This window comes from Pyxicephalus adspersus, chromosome 5, assembly GCF_032062135.1.
Source record: "Pyxicephalus adspersus chromosome 5, UCB_Pads_2.0, whole genome shotgun sequence".
NCBI classification, from domain to species: Eukaryota; Metazoa; Chordata; class Amphibia; order Anura; family Pyxicephalidae; genus Pyxicephalus; species Pyxicephalus adspersus.
The window spans coordinates 47,200,530-47,214,758 of NC_092862.1; the positions used below are offsets into that span (position 1 = coordinate 47,200,530).

A 14,229-nucleotide genomic window follows, 5' to 3' on the forward strand; every position below is an offset into this window, starting at 1 on the left:
GGTAATAGTATAATAACATCAGCATTCACTTCATTTGTGTAAATATACAAATAATTATGGATAATATATTAATATGATATGTGTAAGTTTAAAGTAGAATGACAGAGCTATCGCAGATACAATTGTTCTCAATAAAAATAAACTTAAATATTCTGTTTTTTTTTTTTTCGTTATGTCTACAACTCTCAAGCAATAATTTCACCTATGTACAGGTAAGAATGGGTACTGTATCTGAACATAGCATCTAAAATCTGTCTGCTGGATTTTGGCAGTCTACAGACTCCAACCTACAACATTAGTTTAAAGAAGAGAATAGCTGAGAATAAAACACAGCACATCTAAGAAAACCCAACAGTAAATTGGTTTCTAAAGCATATAAAAACCTTCCTCTTGAGCTAGGTAACAATGAAAGGTACTAAATGGCGGCCAGAATGGACTTATACCAGTAGAACACTGGAAGTCAAAGGGACACAGAAACCTTGTGCCTTATATTACATTTTGCTGTGTGATAAGCCCTTCAAGGATGGCAGAAATTCATTTTCTACCTTAATGTACTTTTAGATTTCTCATGGGAGAGCTTGCAAGTTAATGACCACTCCCTGTAATGAAATCTGCAAAGTGAACAACTGTAAAGATTGTTTTAAACAGAAAAATTTATATATATATATATATATATATATATATATATATACACACACACACACACTGTAAAAACTATAGCAGAGAGGCTTAATCAGCCGTTTCGCAGAAAGCCATCTTACGCAAAGTGAACTGCAAGGTTCATTGCTAGGTTTTCTTTACTCCCCATCACCGAGTTGCCATAGTAACCAGCAATGACCTGTATCTAGTGTCAGACACATACAGTACATTGTAGCTCTGTTTATTGTCTGCGGCTTCTGACAATGCTTTTAATGTGGCTGCCCTGTTACCAGTCTACCAGCTCTACTATTAGCTTTAAAATAAAATTGTAAACTTTTATATTCGCTTTAAAATAAAAATGTAATATCATTTTTTTCCTTGACTGTCTGAAGACTCCCCCTCTCTCTCTCTTTCTATATCATATGTTTATAATGATCTTGTTGTACTGCTGTATAATGTTAATAATAATAAATTTCATGTTTTTATTATAAAATACAGGCAATAAGGTGCAATAAACGAATGGAAAGGAGAGTACTGTCACCAAAACGAGCAAAGCACAAACCTAAATTATAAAGAATCATTTGTGCTTTATAAATATGTTACAATCAATTCATGTGTTTATATATACAAACAGCCAATAGCATTTGCGAAAACAATAGCGGAGGGAGACAATCAACAGCATTTTTGAGGTATACAGAAATACAGCATATTTAAAGGTCCGCAAATTTAAGCTTGAAATAGTTGTATTTGAATCTACATTATTCAAGTTAAAGTTCTGTATTCTTTAAATTTAAGATTGTGATTAGTCACCACAATCCATATAATATATTACATGGCTTTTTGAAATTTGGAAAAAAACATTCAATAACTTGTTTCTTTATATTTGCTTGGATAGTAACATGGGCATGCAGTGAGCATCTCTTGAAAGTAGAGGACAAGGTTCTTAAGAGCACGCCAAAACAAAATTTAAAAAGAATGTGTATTAGGGAAGTATGAAATTTTAGATAAAAACATTTGGTATTTTCATATGCATCCAGCTCTTGGTTACTTTTCACATTTTCCAGGTTAATCTGTTTACAATGGTAAAGTGTTGGTATTGAGAGCTTGATGGTAGTTGGTATTGATACTCCTCACCTTACTAGTATTAGATAAATGTATGTTTTTGAGCCGCCTCTAAATATAAAACATAAAATGTATAAATGACAGGAAAGAAGGAGGTTTGAGGCTCATAGCTTTTTGGTGCAAAATTAAATTATGTATTATTTATATATTCATTTCATACATAATTTTAGTAAGAATATATACAGTATTCTCCCTCTTTTCTGGTAACATTTCACAGGACAGGGGTTTTTCATACTACACATTACTGCTCCTAGCAAAATAAAATTTCGAAAGTGACTTTATCGTGTCGTGTAAAACTCTGACGGGTTTCACCTCGATGGGCTGTTAGAGCTTGTTACAAATCAGCTGTGATCACAATCACAGCTCAGCTTGTTTGGTGCAAAATGTCCAACTGTTAGTATTGTACAACTGTGGTGCAATAGTTGAATCACGTTTCACAAAGTAAGATTTTCATTGTTCCATAAGTTATTCTAAGATTTTTTCATGCAAAAATTTACTGAAAGAAACAAAATCTATTAAAAATTTTCAAAATTTGAGCACAAAGCATAAAACATTAAAATGCAAGTCGAGATAGCACAGGCCAAGGTATCGATAATTATAGTATATATCCCCAAAGAGTAATTACAATACTTCAATTTAATTGTTCTCTATGCTCCCCAACTCTGCAACTACAATGGAATATGAACAAATTCTGAAGGTAATATTTACTTACAAAAATTTTTTTTAATCCTTATTAAAGTTTAATACCTCAAATACAAAACTTAATGATTACCCCTCATTGCCTTACCTACAGACAGTTCAATAAAAGGTTTCAATCAACTTTTGTTACATTTAGGCAATGCTGGAATAAAAGAACAGCAGTACTTTACAATGCAAAAACTTAAGTGATTCTGGTAAAAAATACAATTAACCTGAGACCTGCAGCAGCCTCCCAAACCCTACTGCCACAACTACATGGCTGCACAGTACTGTTGGCCAATGAGACTGGATATTATACCTTTGTAAAGGAAAGTTTAGATGTTGTTTTATGATATGGCTATATATCCCTTAGCAGCAAGGGACATATGTATAAGTATTTTTATATGTCCTGAGATACTTTGAATAGGCTGGTTGAGGAGTGCAATGTTGGCATTTTAGGTAATATGCATGTTAGTGACTCGATAAATAAACAGGTATACTTATGTCTAATGTTTGTCTTGCAACCCCAGGGTACAGTATATGTTACACTGTATCCTGTAGACCAAAGTGTGCAATGTGTTCTCTAGCATATATAGAAAAGTTTAATTCTCCCATAAAATAAACGTCTTGTTACCTGTAGTTCTGCTTCTATTTCAGCTTTTCAGAGTACATTTCTGATAAGGGTCAGTTTACTCAGCAATACATTTGTCATTACATACGATACCACAGTGATACATACATAGTTTTTAGTAGAGGATCCAAGGCATATTTTGGTAATATTGCTTCCAAAACTGATTTATGTTTATATGGAATTGAAAGATAAAAATGCATAAAAAACACTGTTTTTCTACTTTAATGATTGTCTACAAAAACTCTCTCTTTTCCTTGTTTAATGTGCCACTAAGAAGATTAATTTCGAACATAAACTTAAATGAAAAAAAATTTAAAGAGGCTGTAAAAATAGAAAATAAGATAAAAAATGGCAGAAAAATGATGATGGGGAAAAGGGTAAAGGTGTTAATTAGGGCTTCTGGATGCCTACTATGCACAGCTAGGCATCCAGGATCATCTTCAGGCAAAAGCGCCAGGTATTTGCAGGCATTTTCCCAACCCCAATACAATAATTTCTAGGCTTCTTAAAAAGCTTACTTATATATAAAATAAAAAAAAACAAACAAACTAGGCACTAGACATTTAAAAAAAAAGTCTAAAAACACTTTTACAGGCAATTGCAAATGCCCTTACAAGTCTTTTAGGTGTTTTTACACACTTCCTATTCAGGTCTATGGAGGTGGCAAAGGTGGCAAACCACCCCAGATGCTGCTTTGAGCATCCAGAAAACTGTATGGAAATGTTGTCACCTCCTCAAATGAAAAATAATAAATGGATCTATTCGATACATTTTACAGTAAAACTGCTAAAAAAAAGTTTGAATAAACCTCAGGTCTGAGCAAGCCGTCAACATATATGCATATGAATGAAACATAGTGGATTCAAATGAACACTGTTACTTTGTAGCACTGCAGTCTGTCACATCTGATAAAAGGTATATAAACACTGTGTCAAGATGCATTGTTTACACAGCAACATATAAGATATAAGGACCCTCTTACAATCAATTTAAGGTTGCCACCTCCCTATGAAATTTAAACATCTCTTTCAAGTGAAGAACGAAAGAGACCTATGGCTTTTCCAAAGTGGAGTTCAGTGGCACATGAGGCCAATCAGATAAAACATTAAAACATTTATTCAAAACTCATTAGGAACAGAATTATTCAAATGCATAGTCAAGACAGGACATCAATAAATGTCAGGGATTCTACCAACAGGAAAAGGAGAGAGACCTCCAATGGCAATGTACATTATAAAGCCACAAGTCAGGGATACGTTAAGTGCATTTGTTGGAAGTGAATGCATTTGAAAACAAAGCAAACAGTGAATAGTGCAACAATTCTTAATCATAGTGACAGCAACTATATACAGATATATACAATAGGCAAAAGTATCAAGAACAGGATTTCATAGAGTAAGTGGCCAGAGTACGAGCAAGGATTTAGGCACAAGATTTCAGGTCCAATGCTAAGGCAGTTAGAGGCTTTTGAAGGCAGAACATATAGCCCCTGATTCATCAAGCAAAATCGGATTATCGGTCGCGCATTCGTATTAGCGATCCGGAATCGTGCGCGATCGCGCTATTCACGACCCCTATTGCGCATGGCAGAAATCTGGCCGGCAGATTCAGGATGCGAGTGTACGCGCGCACTCGAGTCCCGGACCGCGGTAATCCGCGATCGCGGGTCGCGCGTATTATCGCGCTTCCAGCGATCGCGGATTTCAATGATGAATCAGGGGCCTAGTCCTGCCAATTAGGAACCACAGGGGTTGCCAAACCAGAATGTGACTCTGCAGCAAGCCACCTGCTGGATGCCTGTGGAATCACATGCAAAGTGTGCTAAACCACAGTGCCATCAGCAGGCAATATAGGTAGCTGCAGGGTTCCTGACAAGAAAAACATTTAGCACCACTTAGAACCAAATGAAGCACATAGTTTCATAATTCACAATAAGATAGATAAAGGTATTGATATGCAGAAATTCACAACATGTTTCACTGCAGAAACCTGCTTCTTAAGGGGGAATGCCACAAAGATTCCTTAAAACCATTGGACTGAGACTCTGCTTCAAAAACAGTTTGATGTACAGCCAATTTTAATCTTAATCCAGCATAAAGGTGTATCCTCACCAGGGAGTGACCCAAAGCATTTCTTGCTATTACTTGTTTACCTCCAACAATGAGTAAGTATAATCCCAAATTTAAGATAAACAGATCCTGCTTGTAGTAGCATGTCCCAGAGGTACGAACAGAAAAGTTTTATAAAAACTAAGGTATAGCCACCAGGTTTATAAACGGTGAGTCAAGATGCATTGTTTACAAAGCAACTCTAGCTATCATTGTTGACAAATTGGAAAAAAATAAAAATGCGCCACATCTTCTATACTAACTTTTTCACAAGTATGTATAAAGGTACTATTTACCATTTATTTGCAGATGGGTAAACTATCAGTTGCCAAAAAAGCATATTCATAGTTTTTTGAAGATTGTGCCTGCCATTGTTGAAATGCTTTATCACATACCACAGACCTGGTTTATAGTAGTGACTATATTATAATACTATTTTATACACTTTCATATCATTTTATACATAGGGTGGTCAGGGAGAATTTTACAGCTTTTATTTTGCATAAAAGAAATTTGAGATGTTAACCATAAACATCAGCTTTTACTCAGACTGTGATACGATTTTATATTTTCAATGCTGCATGCTGCTTTAAATAAAGAATGCTGAGCTAGAAACACAATACAAAATTTTAAATAAAAAAAGCCTTCTTTTTCTTGGGAATGTACAATATTTCATTCTCCAACAAAACCATGATCTGTTCCATTTAGAGTGCTTAGCACTGATGCAGCAGAGACAATTACACTTGAACACTTTATATAATACCCTTCCTCTCTAGTCACCATGGCAACAAGCGATGGACTGTATACACTGACGGAAGCACCCTGGATGCATTGCAGTCTTCTTTCTCAAAATGGTTATTCAGTTTTTAGAAAACACTCATTTTTTATACTAAAAACATTTTACATTATTACATGTTACTATACAAACAGGTCACATCTGAGGGATGTGGTATTAACCCTTTTCATGTGCAGAAGACACTAATGTCTAAGTCTACATACACACATTAGATTTTTGTTGTTGGAAACAATCTTTCACGATCCTTTCCAAAGACAAAAGACTGAAAGATGCATGAACGAGCGCTGTACATACAGTGCTGTTCTGTTCTAGGGAGAGGGGAGAACAAGCAAGCGACACCCCGCTGCTTTCTCTCCCCTTCACTTGTATTACGATCGTTTTAGGATCCGCTAGGACAGATCTATGAACAACATCGGTGGAGCTCCCTACACGCAGATTCTGTACACACATCAGATTCTCGTCCGATACTAGCCCTGAGACGATTATCGTCCGAGAATCATCTGACGTGTGTAAGTGTCCATCAGTCATCTTTCCATGATAATATTTATTCCATAATTAGGATACAAACATTTATAAATATATTTATTTATAAGGCCTGATATATATATGCATATACAAAGTCTTATATAAATAATTATTGGCTGGCAATATTGACATAAAGCTGTAAAAATATTCCTTATTGATTTATTTTGATTAATCTTTTTTACCAACTTCAATTATCCCAAGTGTCCACCACCTATGGACCAGATCAATTTTATGTTTCTGCTAGAAGCCTGTTCATTCAACAAACTTAAAATAAAGCAAAATGCAAAAAAATTATAGTTTTTTTAATTAAATATATAAAAAAAGTAACAAAAGCACTCCCTTTTTTACTTTCATCAATTGTACCTTAAAAAAAATGCTAACATAGATAAATAGTAAATATCTTATTCTATAATTGTCCTGCTGAAAATGAAAGAAGCATTTTGATTCTAGTGCAAAGCCTTTCAAAGTTTTTCTACAAGTTAAATTAAGGTTTTATTCAATTGTACATTTTGATGCAAAATAAAAATAAATAAATAGAAACAAAAAAAAAAAAGATTTGTAGATAAATGAAACAGTCCAAAATGTTACTTTGTATTTTTTCACGGACAGTATTTATAAACACTGGGTAAATTACAGTATTAAATATGTGGCACTACAGGTACTTTTTGCAGCCAGGGGGTTGCATTGTTCATCTGCAAGCTAAAAGCTTTCATTTTTCTATTTTTTCTACATGTAAACACAATGCTATACATGACATGTTCTGCACTGATGATCAGGAACCAATAAAAATGGATTTTAATTGTCAGTGGAGAGCTAAACTGTCCCTAACAGCAGGGATTAAGACCAGCTGAGATGCCAAATTTAAAAATTTGCTACAAAATATTTTTTCTTAAACAGCATACAGTTTATTGTCTGATGTGGAACATGAGAATTGATAGTGGCATTTTATTTATTTTTTCAATATTTTATTTTATTTGATGATAACTGTATTAGTTTTCTTTATCTTCTATTGTATACTTGTTATCAGCAAAGAGCAACAATGCAGAAATCATAATGCAGGCAATCTAATGAAAAAGGGAAACACTAGAATAGGGGACCTGCTTTCTAAGGTTCATTTTGGCTCCACTGTTTTTTGGTCTCCAAGAGGGGTGGTGCCAAAGGAATTCCAGGTGATTCTAGTTTTAAAGTGGAGCTGTTCTACTTTGAAAAATGCTTGATTAGGCATTTTTATTGAAAAAAGAAACAATGTCACTTCTGCGATAATTCCTTCTTCCTGCTTAATGCTCTTGGAAATGGTCAAAAACGATGAGATGCGCACGCACAGCTCAGCTTTGGTAGCCAGGATACTCGGCAATCCCAGCTTTCCCTGTGCTTACCAGGAACGGATGCGTGACAATTAAATCATCCTAGCACAGCCAATCAAGATGGCCAAACATTGTATCTAGGTAGAGAAGGAAGAGACTCTGTGATGCTGATGGGAAAAGTGAATATAACGGGTTTAGTCTGCTTTAACTGTCATCTCCAGTATTTACCAGAGGGTCACTGGCCAACAATCTGGATAAGTACCATGTCAGCTAAAAAGATTGTGCAGTTTTTCATCTAGTAAGGGTAGGAAAAGTATCAGCATTTTATTTTTTAGTGCTGACTTTCCCATAATGCAAAATTAGCACACTGCAAGCTTTCTGGGTACAACTCTGCAAGACTTTTCATAATGGAGTAAAATATCTGACTATTGCTGAAATGCACAAGTTCACCTATAAATTATTGCAGTCATACAAAATCAGATGCCAGGTAAGATAAACATGTAACATGTTAAACAAAACTATAATTTTCTTTTATTCTTTTTTTTAGACAAATATTTTTCTACTCTTGTATTGTTAACTTAAACTAAATAACTTCACAGATCCACAACCAATAGAGACGCAGAATCTTCTTTACCTTCTCACAAGGGTAAGAACGTAACATATTTATGTTTAAAGAAAAAAAGATATGAAATGTTTGAATCAAAACCCCCAATATTTTTCTATAGTTTCTATCAGTTTGCTGTAGTTATTTACAAAGAAACTATTTTTTATTCTTTAAACTTCTCCTAAATACAATCAGGATAACTGAGTGGTATATGACTCATGCACATACTTTTCAATAATAGGGTTTATGAGGACAATATTAATTAGATACACGTCTTTAAAGCTCATTCAATAAAGCATGGTTACCATTCCTGCAAAGAAGGCATTTCTAACAAAGCATATCTGCAATTTGAAGATTTTTCTTTTTGAGTTATTGGAAAGTGGAATTTATAGTGCAGATGAAAGTTTCACTGCCAGGCTAGGTCATCAAAAATAGACCAAAAGCAAAATCAAAGAGCTATTCACTGTCAAAAATTAAGATCACAAAATGGAACAAGGACAGGCAGAACAATATAGGTTCTTCAAACTACTGAAAGACTGGAACTGATGAGGTGAAATGCTATAATACTGGCATTTTTTTGGAAGGTGAGATATTAGATCTGATATTAGGAAATATATTTTACAAAATACCATACTGCAAACACCATGTAAACGTAGGAACCAAAGGCTAACCCCTATTTTACCTGAAGTGTTGAGAAGCAGATTTTATTCCCCATTATTGATTCATTGTGCATAGTCCATGAACATCCCTGCACCTGTAGCCAATAGATTTAGGTATCATACAATATTCTTCAGTGCCACATGCCAGGTAGCATGAAAAGGAAGGTGGGAATTGTTTGCTATATTGCTACAGCAACTTTTTCTGTCCCCTGGTGTTTGCTAACATTTCTTTCTGCATTTCCCTCTATGGTAATGTATTGTATTTTTGTGCCACATTTGAGTCCAGGGAAAACATTGGAGCTTGGTTTGGCTCAGATGCTTGAAGCAAAAGTGAAAATGGCATGGGAATGGTGACTGAATATAGATGTGGCATTGCAAAGTCTCATATACTCTGCCAATCATATAAAAATATATAAGCACGTCAATCTTCTATTTTCAGTAAGGTATGATAACCATTTGCTTTTTATTACTAAAAGTATTAGATGTTTACACAAGGATTTGTAATATTTTAAAGCAATATTACGATTTTTACAGTCACTTAGATCCCCTCAATTTTATTAAACCTTCCTCATCAAATAAATAATTCTATATATCCCTAAAATATCTTATCAACTGGCATTATTTTTATATTTTAAAACCATATATCACATAGGGATGTGTAGAGTGATTTTAACTGGATTTCACCATAAAAGTATCAGTTGTTAAAGCATTTATTGCTAATCAATCAAAATTATTTTTCATACAAAATCTTGTTTTCTCCCTATTTAGAAGATGTTGTAAATAGTTACCCTATTTCATTGTTATAGTAAGTTTTTTTTTTTTGTAAAATAAAGCAAAATAATAATGCTTATGAGATGCTGTTTTGGCACAAACACAGGATGAGAATAGCTGAAATGAGCCAGTTAAATCATAATAAACTCTAAAATCACCAAAACCTCCTAAATGTTACCTTCACTAGCTAAATTGTGCAGAAGTTTGGAAAAACGTTTTGAAACTGGAAAGGTTTCAATTTTGCCCGCCCCAATGACAAAGCAGAATTCTTCTCAGCATTGATGGAAAAGAAAAAAACAGATGGAAGGTTTGTGGAGACAGGGTAAATGTAGTCTATGTGCATATATACACATCTGTAAAGGCAGATGTCACTTTGAGTACATATACTTAGAAGCATAAACATAAATGATATATTATTAGTATATGGTTGGCAATTAAGATGTGTTTCTAATGTAAATTATTTTATCCACAACAGAATTCCACAAAGTGAATTTGCTGTGATTTACAAATTGTACCCAACATATCTACCATCTAGACTCTCTGATTGGATTACTAGTTACATTCCCACCTGTCCTCTGTTCCTATTAAAGCAGCAGTTCACCCACTATTAGGGATAATGTGAGATTTCATAGTGACATTTGAAAACAAGCAGATGGTAAGATCTACAAGGATAGGCAAGCAGATTTTTACACTGAAAAAATGGGATTCAGAGAAACACATCATCTACTGTAATGTCTAACATAAGGGTAATGTAATTTGAACATTCTGGAACAAATCAAAGTCATCAAGAAATTAAAACAAGGACATAAAATATAAAACTGGCAATGGTTTATTTTACTATTTTACCATTTTACAGAAATAGTTTATAAATGTTACCTTGTAGCTAGGAGAAAAGTTTTACATCATTTATGACTAATGAACCACATCACCTGTTTGCTGATGAAATTTTAATAACCTGATTATTGAAGGCAAACAGACAAACAAGAGTTAAAGGTCCTTTGGTAATATTCCCAACTGATAATATGCTTAAGTGCACACAAGCAGTGAAGGGAGTTCTGCTTTTCCCAGTCTCTCCCCTGTGCATAGGCAGATCTGTTGTTCACATAAGACTTGCATGAAACAGACCCAAAATAACATCAGAGAAAAGCTTAGTGTGCTGCTGTCTTCCCTGATGCTGTTCTCATGTCCTTTTCATTCAAGTCCCATGAGTACAAGACATCCCCATATGCAGAAGGAACAACTGTTCCCTGTGCTGTTCCATTATGCCGTATGGCTTTGTCACGTTTCCCTACCAAAAAAAATAAATAAACAAAATAATGGAAAGATTCTGGAATAAAGCAAAAAAAGCATCTTCTCTTTTCTAGATAGACAATTGGTAGTTTTGTATCAATAAAGTATCACCTGGTAGTATGTAGTTCTTACCGCTTTCACTTCCTATATTTCTCCCTGTACTTATTGCACCATAAAGCTGAACTGCAAGCAAACAAGTAAATGAGCAGGTATAATTCATATATGGCAGCTTTCTTACCTGCCAAGGTTTGTATTGCTGTTCACGCAATCCTGCAATTTACACATCTCTATCACATAGAAGAACCAGTTTGGTGACCTGACTTTTCTCTGTTTCATTTGGACTACACAGCTAGGGTACTTCCCTACAAGTGACCTGATGTTGTACCCCATCCTCTCTCTAAATGTGTTTAGGCAGTATAGGGCTGTGAATAAATAAAATTATAGGTTATTTAAACTAGTTATATTTACAATGTAAATTGTTATTTTGATAAATGCAAAATTTCATCGATCTGTGATGTTAAGTATATGCACAAAGTTTGTCTTTAACAGCTGTCTTGCACTGCCCATGTAAAGTTCTCCTTCAATAGCTCACTGAGCAATGATGATTGAACCAGAATCTGCAACAACAGACACAGGACAAATGTTGGCTGTGTAAACCTAGCCATTTCCAACCTGTTTTACTCACATTAAATAGCCAGATGCTGTCAGAGACAAACAATCCTATGATAAATGTTAAGTACATAACTACTTAACATATGTAGTAAAACATAAAAAAGGGACATGGCTTTTCATTCAAGTATAAAGTCAACAGCCACTACTATATTGGGTTTACCCGACTACAATGACAGTTTAACGCTGGGCTTGTTCTAGCTGACAGGAAGGCCACAAATTGAAATATTCATTCTATATTATATGATATAAATAAAATTCCTCTTAATACAGCCCCCTTCTAAATGAAAAAAAAAAAAACTTCAACACTTTAATAAGTGAAATAAAGAATTTCTATTGAACACTGCTTATCTCAAATAAAATGTCCATGGAAGTAATGATATAAGGTGAAAATCCAAGGATGCACATTTCTCATAGGGCTATTTATAAAAAAAAGGGGAACACGGCATTCCCTCCAACATTTCCTGGTTCAAAATCAATTGTCATCATTTTAACACACAGACCTTGAAGATTCTGATTCCTTGTTTTATAAATAGAGCCCACAGAGTTAATGATTCCTGAAAATGTCTTTGTTGGACAGGTGGCATGAATTTCCATGTTTTCTGTCATGTGTAAACTCTATGCATCTATGATTAGGCAAGGGACACACAGATATATTTTTAATCCATGTCACCAGGTTTATTACAAAGGAGAAGGGGGGCATATGCAGACATTGTTTAGAAGAAACATTGAAAAAGTTTGCCCCTCAGATCATTGGCTTTTACGACCTATAATTTGTGAAAGCATGTGAAAAGATATGACATAACTGTCCTATAAAACATTATATACTGCACTCTTGTCTATGGGAGCCAAGGCAAATGTAAAGTGGCATCACAATCTCATAGAAGATGTTACTTGCTGCAAGAGACTCTGAACACATCTGTAGCCAGGATGTCTTGGCCCTTTTCATGTGGAGTTGTATCGTTTCATTTTTGTACAGATCTCTGTATCAGACTCTGCATGATTCTCTATGGCAGCCAAGGTGCTTGTAAAAAGGGGTCACATTTGATATTAGTTGTTGCTTGCTGCAGGAGACACTGTATACGTGTTGTTGACATAATATCCTGTTCCCTTCCTGTGGAGCTCTGCCTTCTTTAAACAATGTATGGAGGCAGAAGTTGCAGAGTTACTGCTGGAACTGGAGGTAGAAATGACAATTCACACTCTGCCTCCCCTACTACTTAGCAATAGGGGTCCAGTTATCTCCTTGGTCACTATGTAAACAAAGATAATAGGAGAAGGATGTATCAAGGCATGAAATACTTGTTTCAATGTAACCCCTTTTTTCTGCCAGCAATAAAAACAGTGAATGAGCTACTGTAAACAGAAAAATTCCCAATCCTATTCTCCCCATAAGGCAATGAAGGAAAACCAGTCATGGGCACAAAAGAAGAACAGAATATACAATACAAGGCCCCTGTGCTGTAATGGTAGAAAATGAAAAATGAGATCCCTTATCAAAACAATATGAAGATTACTAGCTATCGTGTGCCAATTAAAGTAAACGTCAAACCGTGCTTTTTCTCTTCTGCTGACATTGTTCTCAAAACACTAAACTCTATCTAAACTGAAGAATTACAACATACATTGAGTTAAAGTGGAATGCTGTATGTTACGGAGAACGGTTTGCTTTCTGTATTGTCTGAAAAAAACCTCTACATGACCAAGGAAATGGGGAAGCAAAAAAAATCAATAAAACACATCACCACATCTCGCAATACATTTCAATTATCTGATCTTAAATCTATATGGAACACAAGCATTGAGTCTAGAAAACCACTTTACTGGTGATTGTTTCCTTTCCTATATTTCTTCAGTCTAGGATAAATTATCAGCTTCTGAATCAGTGAACACACATAAGTATTGTCTACGGTTTTTAACACTTGCCGAACTGTATTATTAGAATGTCAACAGCAAATGCCAAATGTTTCCTGTGGTATCTGACCTGTTATCAGGCTTCTTCAATAGGAGAGTGTGACTACCAATAAAAATGTGTAACGTTATGTAATGAAATGGTGATCAACTTACATGATATAGGGGGGCCCAAATGTGACCCCTGACATCACTAAAGAGCACGTTTATGAGAAAAAGAAAGTATGTTCTCTTTCAATGCTGAGGTTTCTGTGTATCAGGACATAATAAAATATCATCTGGCCCTGAGCAGGTTTTAGAATTAGGTTAATACTAACTCAGAAAAACAACAACACTAGCATATTACAATCTGTCAATATTTAACTAAAACTGCTGAAATTCAAAAAAGCAGAAGCAGTGTGTGAAACATTAGGCACAGTATTACCACTTCCATTGGAATTAAGAGGGTAAGTAGCAGAAAGGTACTACTAATACTGATCATCAGCAACTTTAATCACCTCTATAAAAGCAGAAGTTTTGGTC

General features: G+C 34.8%; 1 protein-coding gene across 4 annotated transcripts in view; it reads right to left on the bottom strand.

The window, feature by feature from the left end:
* The window catches only part of TMEM200C (transmembrane protein 200C), a 54,471-nt gene that overhangs the window by 14,704 nt on the left and 25,538 nt on the right, over positions 1–14,229 (bottom strand). The window contains exon 1 of one of the 4 annotated variants that reach the window (XM_072411406.1): positions 13,864–13,918. The exons of the other annotated variants lie outside the window; for them this stretch is intronic. The gene's annotated coding sequence lies outside the window, so the exon portion shown is untranslated. Of the gene's footprint in view, positions 1–13,863; positions 13,919–14,229 lie in introns of those variants that run through there. 4 annotated transcript variants of the gene reach the window in all.